The sequence below is a fragment of the Bremia lactucae genome (genome assembly GCF_004359215.1).
Source record: "Bremia lactucae strain SF5 chromosome Unknown BlacSF5_NotPlaced_18_SHOA01000004.1_1233567bp, whole genome shotgun sequence".
NCBI classification, from domain to species: Eukaryota; Oomycota; class Peronosporomycetes; order Peronosporales; family Peronosporaceae; genus Bremia; species Bremia lactucae.
The window spans coordinates 43,835-52,817 of NW_027152030.1; positions in this window are offsets into that span (position 1 = coordinate 43,835).

Sequence of the window (8,983 nt, forward strand, 5' to 3'; positions counted from 1 at the left end):
TTTGTCTCTTTCCAACGGAATAACTAGTGCAAAACGTATTATAAACGGCATCGCATATCGATGAATAATCCGAAAACTATCCAAACAATACACAACCGTCTATAATCCACCTTCGCTCCAGCCCCGACAGAGCGTCGATGTAGTATTTCGCAACGTCCGCAGTATTTTATCAACGCAAAGATCCTACGCTCGGGTAACTACCCCAATAGTATTCACTTATTGTCAACTCCACACCGCTTTCGCACAAAATACCCAGTGCAACGCAATATAATGCTTCAAATTAAACTATATTCTTATGCATAGCATACGAACACAATCTCATTCACTGCTCGCACGTTAAACATTTCAAGTTTCCTCGAAAATCATTAACGCACTATACTATGTATTTGTTTTCTACACCAGTCTTAGGAACAGCCTAACTGCTCCTACAAAACCTATATAGAAAACCATCAATCGCCTGAAACTTTCACTATCCAACTAAGAACAGCGAAAAAATATTCAATAGTAAAGCAAACTTGTCAAGAACCAATGTCAATAGTATAGATAGACTTGCCATGTAAACTAAAACTTTGGTCCTCGAACTTGTCACTCCATATATATAGGGAAAGCGCTACAAGGACGCTGTCCTGGTGATTACACAGCGTGTAGTAATACTTTACTATTGTAGAATTCCTGCATTTCCCATACAAAAGTCCATTTAATATGAAAACTAAACGAAATACAAGTCAAAAAAGTTTTTAAATTACGTTGAAAAGTATTTTTTATTCGCATAAGTACGGTATTTTACACATTAAGTACGATTTGAGTGGAAATGCGTCATTTATCGTTATATTACGTCAAAATGGGGCGATTTTTCGTACATTTTCGCCCCGCTTCGTAAGGCTTTTGTAGGCTCACCCGTATAACTTTCCATCGACATGGGTGGTACTAAACTACGTATGGAATGCTAAGGTAGTTCGCCCAACGCTTTGTGGTTGCTGAGAAAAGTTGTGTTGAGTGGTGAATTTTTGCATTTTCGGCCGATTTTGATTTTGCCTCTTTAAAAAAAATGGGAATCGTCGTGTGTAGGCCGTATTTTTGACTTTCTTGTATGAAACGTATCTGAAGAAAAGGTGTATTTTGATACGATCTACAACAATGCATCGAGGGGTCGACGCCTAATTTATTGTTTTCGCGGAGATAAATGCCTATATATTACGAAAATTATCGTTAATTTGGTCACTGTTTTGCACTTTTTCGTACATCTACGTAAGGCTTTCGTAGGCTCACCTGTATAAACTTCCATCGACATAGATAATAACATCCTACGTTGGGAATGCTAAGGTAGCACGCCTAAGTCCTGGTAGTTTTTTCAAGAAGTTGAGTCAAGTGAAAAAAATATTTGGTACAAAAAGTATAAATCGTCGAGCGCAGACCGTATTTTTTACTTTCTTGTATGCAAGGCATCAATGAAAAAGGTGTATTTTGATGCGTTCTATAACAATGGATAGCGAGGTCGGATCGCAGTTCGGCGTTTTCGCGGAGTTATAGGCCGATAACTGAAAAAATGTGTCGGCGATTCGGTGAAATGGGACCAAATTTCGCACATGTTCGTACCGCTTCGTAAGGCTTTCGTAGGCTCACGCGTATAAGTTTTCCTCGACTTAGGTGGTACTAAACCACGTTGGGAATGCTAAGGTAGTTCGCTCAACTCCTTGTGGTTGCTGAGAAAAGTTGTGTTAAGTGGTGAATTTTTGCATTTTCGGCCGATTTTGGCCGGCCTCTTAAAAAAAATGGGAATCGTCGTGTGTAGGCCGTATTTTTGACTTTCTTGTATAAAACGTATCTGAAGAAAAGGTGTATTTTGATACGTTCTACAACAATGCATCGAGGGCCCAACGCCCAAATCGGTGATTCCACCGAGATAACGCCAGATAAGACAAAAATTATTGTTAATTTGGAACGACTAGAACTTTTACGTACCTCGAAGTAAGGATTTCGTAGACTCACCTCTAGAAAAGGCCATAATAGATAATAAAATCTACGTTCGAAAAGAAAAGGTAGCACAACTAAGTAAGGGTAGTAAAATCAAGAAATTAAATAAAACGAGAAAAACATCTGTACAAAAGTACAAATCGTCGACCACAAACCGCATCTTTTACCCCCATGTATGCGGATAAATCAAAAAAGTGTATTTTGATGCGTTCTATAACAATGGGGACGAGGGCGGATAGAAGTTAGGCGTTTCCGCGGACAAATAGGCCGAACAAAAAATCTGTCGGCGAATCGAAGAAACGGGACCAAATTTCCACAGTCAAAATTCGACGCTTTCGAGCGCACGCATAGAAGCTGCCCAAGATTAGTAGTACTAAACCACGCGAGAAACGCTAGGCAAATCGCCCAAATCCTCGAAATTTGACAAAAATTGCATTGACGAAAGAATATTGCAATTCAGCCGAGATCGACCGCCCACGTGAAAAAAAATCAAAAACCACGTCTAAGGCAGTATGGCAGACTTTCTTGTATACAATGTATCTGAAGAAAAGGTGTATTTTGATACGTTCTACAACAATGGTTTCTCTTGCCCAGCTCCCAAATCGGTGATTCCACCGAGATATCGCCCGATAAGCGAAAAATTGTGTTTTCGACGAAATCTTGGAACGACTATAACTTTTGACGTACTTGGAAGTGTCGCGAAAATTTTGTGCCAGAATTCGCGTCTTGAAAAGGCGCATATTATATACTAAAATTTTCTTTCGAAAAGAAAATTTTTGTATAAGTTATTAAGGTTTATGTAAAATCAAGTATAATTACATAAAACGTGCATAAACATCTGTTCTAATGTCCCAATTTGGTGTGTCCACATCAATGCGCATCTTTTGCCCCCATTTATAGCGGATAATTCCTACAAGAAGTGTATTTTTCGCATTTGCAGGGCTTTTTTTGGCGATTGGGACGAGTTGAGTAGAGTAGGAAGTTAAGTCGGTGTTCCGGGGAAACAAATTTTGCCGAACCAAGAATCTTTTTTCGAATCGCAGACCGCGGGACGCGGTATTTCTAGACTCAAAATTCGACGCTGATTCGATTGCGCGCATCGGAGCTGCCCAAAGATAAGTAGTTTTAAAGTTATCGCGAGAAAACGGTTTTCAAATCTTCCAAATGGTCGCAATTTGACAAACAATTGCATCTGTACGAAAGAATATTGCGATTCAGACGGAGATCGATCGCGGACGTGAAAGAGCATCAAAAACCACGTCTAGGGCAGTATCGGCAGAAGGCAAGACATTCCTGGTACTAGATTTATTAAAACATTTGTGCTTCAAAACGGTGTTTTGGCAGTTGTCGACATGCCACTTTTGACGCACGGGAAATTGAATTTCTCAGCAACTACTGCGAGTTGGCCGTACTACCTTAGTGAAAAACTCGTGTCGAGACATTCTACGAGTGGCCCTTTATCGCCTGCCGACCGGATCGACGATCCGTTTCGAGGAGGCTTGGTTTTGTGCTCCAAAAAGGGCTGTTAAAAATCGCAACTTTGACGCACGATAACTTTTTAACGAAGAAGTTTTAGCCGGAACCATTTGTACCATCGAATCGGGCGTGTGATTCTACGTGGGAAAGGGTAAGCTCCTCTTGGTAAAATAAAAAATACATCTTTGCAAAAAAAGTACTGAAAATTGTCAAACCTAACCTCAATATTCGGATGCGGCATAAAAAAGTACGTCTAGACAGCTGACTTACAAAGACGAAACACTTTGTATACTACGGTTTACGAACCACTTTCTAAACACGATAAACGTAAACTATCTATTATGGAAGGGTTAAAGCACTTTGGAGCAAAAGTCACTAGTACCACGTGAAAGAGCATCGAAAAACAAGTCTACTTAGCGGCTGAGAAAAGGTCGATGGATGCTGGGTTGCCTCCTGCATACGTAAGCAAGGTGTATTTTCGTCATTTACGTACCTCTACACTACGTTACACGGGTACATAGACGTGTGCCACACCAAATTTTATCTCACTACATCAAACAGATGGCGGGGTACCAATCTGCCCCGGCAGTTACGTCTGTACCTCTATGTAACTCGAGAAAACCTTCCTTGAACTAGATAACTATACAAATAGTAAGAACAAAAGTTCTTAAAGAAAATTAGAATACAAATAACAAGATAAAATAAGTAGACAGCACCCGGACTTCCCCGGTGGTCACCCACCCGAGTACTACCCGAGCTTGAGGCTGCTTAACTTCACAGAGCAGACGGGATATGGTGATTTCAGCCTAAGATGGCCGTCTACGTTAGCTAATACTGGTTACCTGTACTTATACTTGTTTATACAAGCAGGATTCGCTTTCGCAACTGCCTTTAACCATTGCCTGCTACGTTTCATACAGTATGTACCCATATGCTGGACACTAGGTGCGACCTTTCGCGTCCATGCACAGCCACACCCAAGTGACCTATGCGACATGTACACGACCCGCATTAAACACCTTTCCATCACCTTCCGCCTGCGTTTCCTCTACCACATATAATTAAAACACTAAACATTTTTTTTCACAAGTCATTTCATTGATTTTGCATACTTTATCCTAGTCTAAATATGCTTCCTCGACGTCTACACGCCTGATTAAATTCCTATACTACTATCGCCTGTTTAAATTCCTATACTATTTTTACCGTTTGAATCTCCATACTATTTTTGCCTATTTAAATTCCTATACTAATTTTGCCTATTTAATTTCCCATACTAATATCACCTGTTTAAATTTCCATACTAATATCACCCGTTTGAATCTCCATACTAATTTTTTCTGTTTAATTTCCTATACTAATATCACCTGTTTAAATATCCATACTAATATCACCCGTTTGAATCTCCATACTAATTTTTCCTGTTTAATTTCCTATACTAATATCACCTGTTTAAATTCCNATTAGCTTCGTAAAGAAAGATAGTTACTTGTTTGCGGCTGCGGTTGAACTGGAATCAATAATAGGAAACATTCGTTCTAGGTTGTTAATTAGAAAGGGGTATTGAGGATGGTAGTGACTTGTTCGCGACTGCAGTAGTTCTGGAGTCAAGAGTGAGAAACAGCCTACCTCTACTTCCTTTTTGATTAGCTTCGTTAAGAAAGATAGTTACTTGTTTGTGATTGCAGTAGTTCTGGAATTAATAATAAGAAACATTCGTTCTGAGTTGTTAATTAGAAAGTGGTATTGAGGATGGTAGTGACTTGTTGCGACTGCAGTAGTTCTGGAGTCAAAAATAAGAAACGGCCTACCTCTACTGTTTTTGATTAGCTGCGTTAAGGAAGATAGTTTCTTGTTTGCTGTCGCAGTAGTCCTAAAGTAAAATAAGAAACATTCATTCTGTGTTGTTAATAAGAAGCGTTCGAGAAAGGTAATTACTTGTTTGCGACTGCAGTAGTTTTGTGGTCAAAAATAAGAAACGACTTTTCTCAGTTGTTTTTAAATAGTGGCATTGAGTAAGGCAGTGACTTGTTTAGACTTCGGATTTTCTGAAGTTGTTGATAAGAAACTGCTTTTCTCAGTTGTTTCCTGAATAGCGACGTTAGGAATGGTAGTGATTATTTAAATAATAAACGGCCAATCTCAATGAGAAAGGTAGTGATTTGTTTGAAATAAGAAACGGTCCATTTCAATTGTTTTTGAATAACCGCGTTAAGAAAGATTGTTACTTATTTGCGACTGCAGTAGTTCTGGAGCCAAAAATAAGAAGCATTCATTCTGAGTTGTTAATTAGAAAGCGGCATTGAGGACGGTAGTGACTTGTTTGCGATTGCAGTAGTTCTGGAGTCAAGAATAAGAAACGGCCTACCTCTGCTGTTTTTTGAATAACTGCGTTAAGAAAGATAGTGACTTGTTTGCGACTGCAAAATATCTGTAGTTAAAAGTAAGAAACATTTATTCTGAGTTGTTAATTCGAAAGCGGTAACGAGGTTGGTAGTGACTTGTTTGCGACTGCAGTGGTTCTGGAGTCAAAAATAAGAAACAGCCTCCCTCCGTTGTTATTTAGAAAGCGGTAATGAGTAAGGTGGCGACTTATTTGCGACTTATGAAGTTAAGAATATAAAGTAGCCTTCTCATTTGTTATATAAAGATCAACGTAGAGAAATACAGCGACTTGTTTGCGACTCCCGTTTTCTGGAGTTAAGAATAAGATGCAGCGTTTCTCAGTTGTTATTTAAAGATTGGCATAGAGAAAGGCAGCTACTTGTTTGCGACTCTTGTTTTCAGGAGTTTAAGATAGGAAGCAGCCCTTCTCAGCTGTTAATTTAATATAAACTGTGATATTAGTAGCGGATAATTAATAACATTCGAATGATTCGGTTGTTAACAACTGCTTACAGCTTTTTTTGATTGCAATCTACAATAGACGCTATGAAAGGCAGCGGGTAATTTGCGACTACCAAGTTCTTTGGCTGTTAACAATTATTTGCAGCTTCTCATTGAGTTGTAGTTTTTTGCCGAGGACGAGCTAATTAATAATGACTTGGAGAAAGGTAACGAGTGGCTTTGTGTCTGTTGAATATTTCGACGGTTCGTAGCTATTTGTGGCTTGACTCTATGTTAATATTATGTGCTAGGGGCGACTTGTCGTCATCTTACGTATTGAAGATATAAACCTGGTTGATCCTGCCAGTAGTCATACGCTTGTCTCAAAGATTAAGCCATGCATGTCTAAGTATAAACAATTTTGTACTGTGAAACTGCGAATGGCTCATTATATCAGTTATAGTCTACTCGATAGTACCTTACTACTTGGATAATCGTAGTAATTCTAGAGCTAATACATGCATTAATACCCAACTACACAAGGGACGGGTAGCATTTATTAGATTGAAAACCGATCCTGCTATAAGCCGGTATTGTGTTGAGTCTTAATAACTGTGCGGATCGTGCTTTTGCGCAATAGATCGATTGAGTTTCTGCCCTATCAGCTTTGGATGGTAGGATATGGGCCTACCATGGCGTTAACGGGTAACGGGGGATTAGGGTTTGGATCCGGAGAGGGAGCCTTAGAAACGGCTACCACATCCAAGGAAACAGCAGGCGCGTAAATTACCCAATCCTGATACAGGGAGGTAGTGACAATAAATAACAATGCTCTGGCTCTTCGAGTCGGGCCATTGGAATGAGTACAATTTAAATCTCTTAACGAGGATCAATTGGAGGGCAAGTCTGGTGAAAAAAAGTTCATTATACTAGTTAGAGTATTCTAGAAAATAATATAGCGTAAGATAGTGTAGGAAACGTAACTAAATCCGGAAAACCAACTAAGGATCCAGACGACAAGCCACGACCAATGAAACAGCAGCGTACGACAACCAGCCATTCCCGGACGAGTCAAGACAAGAATCATAATTCAACAATCCCGACGAAGACAAAATGCAATCCCCAAGCCAGGACGGACAGGAGACGGTGGAGGTGCACGTGGCGAAGAGTTTGAAGACATACACTCCTGTGACGTGGCCACCTCCAGAAAACGTTACCCCAGCTGCACCGAAGCTTGAAGACTATCCATCCGTTAAGGAGTTCAGACAGGCCTTACATGCGCACTCTTGCATCATGTGGCGATGGAAGAGGAATTATTTGCAATCCCAAAGAGAAACAAGAGGAACTTCAAACGTTGACAAGATTGAGCCACGCGCCATGTTCGTGAAGCGAGCTAAGAAAGCAAAAGACCGACTTGGCTTGCAGCGGAAGTCTAAGAAGAGGGGTTACCATAGAGTGGTGAAGCGAAGCGGGTGTTCAATCTCTGGGGCTGCCCGAGCAGGCATAAAAAAAACAATCGACAACGACGGCGACAATAATGACAGCGGCGACGGTGGCGACGGAGGCGACGGCGGCGACGATATCGAGAATGAAGACCTCGCTGGTGATGGCGAAGAAGAATTAGGCGAGGTTATCGACCTCACTCTGGATGACAATGAAGAGGAAGATGCTAGTCCCGGGACGAGACAATGGCTGATCGAAAACGTCCCGGTTGGTCAGAAGGTAGCGTGGCCCTCCGACGTCGAAAAGTTCGAAAAGATGAAAAACCCCTTGAACATAGTATTCAATATTGAGGGGGCACGTGAAGACAAGTGTGGGTGTGTTGGTCTCTGCGATATCACCGATTGCCCGAATGCTTGCGAGAATCAGATTTGTGAAGATAGCACATGTTCGGTGGGGGCGAGGGGATGCCAGAATAGGTTTCGGTCCTGTCGCCTGGAGCTGCGCGTGACGAGTCAGGGAATTGGCGTTTTTGCTACTCGGCCGATCGCGCAAGGGATGGTGGTGTGCCAATACTGGGGAACGTATGTGCATACTATTCCCTCGGCGGCGTCGTACACGATCTGTCTGCGGGAAAAGGATGCTGGTGGGCGCTCCGTTTTCGTTAGCGCGGAGAAGGGAGGTGGGAAATCTCGATTTATTTCTCACTCCTGCACGCCCAACACGGAATACGTTGAGGTGCGCGGACTGCGGAGGGTCGTAGTATCGATAATATCGCAGGTCGCCATCAAAGCCGGTGAAGAGATAACTGCGGATTACACGGGGAGGGCTGGAGGACCATTGCGGTTCCATTGCCAGTGTCCAGCCCATCGTAGAGCCAACATTGCCGCAATGCACTTGATGAGTTTCAAGCAGGAAGCCCGCGGCCGGGACGCAGACGAAGCGGCGGAGAAGATGATCGGCGGTAAGCGGTCGGAAAAGTAGTAAGGCCAGATTACGATAATCCATCAGTAAAAAGGAACTTGAATAAGCTGTAAACGTGTTTAAACATCTGTAACTTAGAACCAGTGATTCCCAATAGGCAGGCAGAACGCGACGGCATTGTAAAGAGGATAGGCTGGTACCACCACACACCAAAAAAGGGAAATTCGATACAAAAGAATTTGCGAAAATTGGCGAGCCGAAAAGAGCAACGCAGACGTTTGCTGGGAAAATCCGGCAATTATCCGTGGTAAAGCTAACATAACTAATGTCGTGTAAGCCCCAA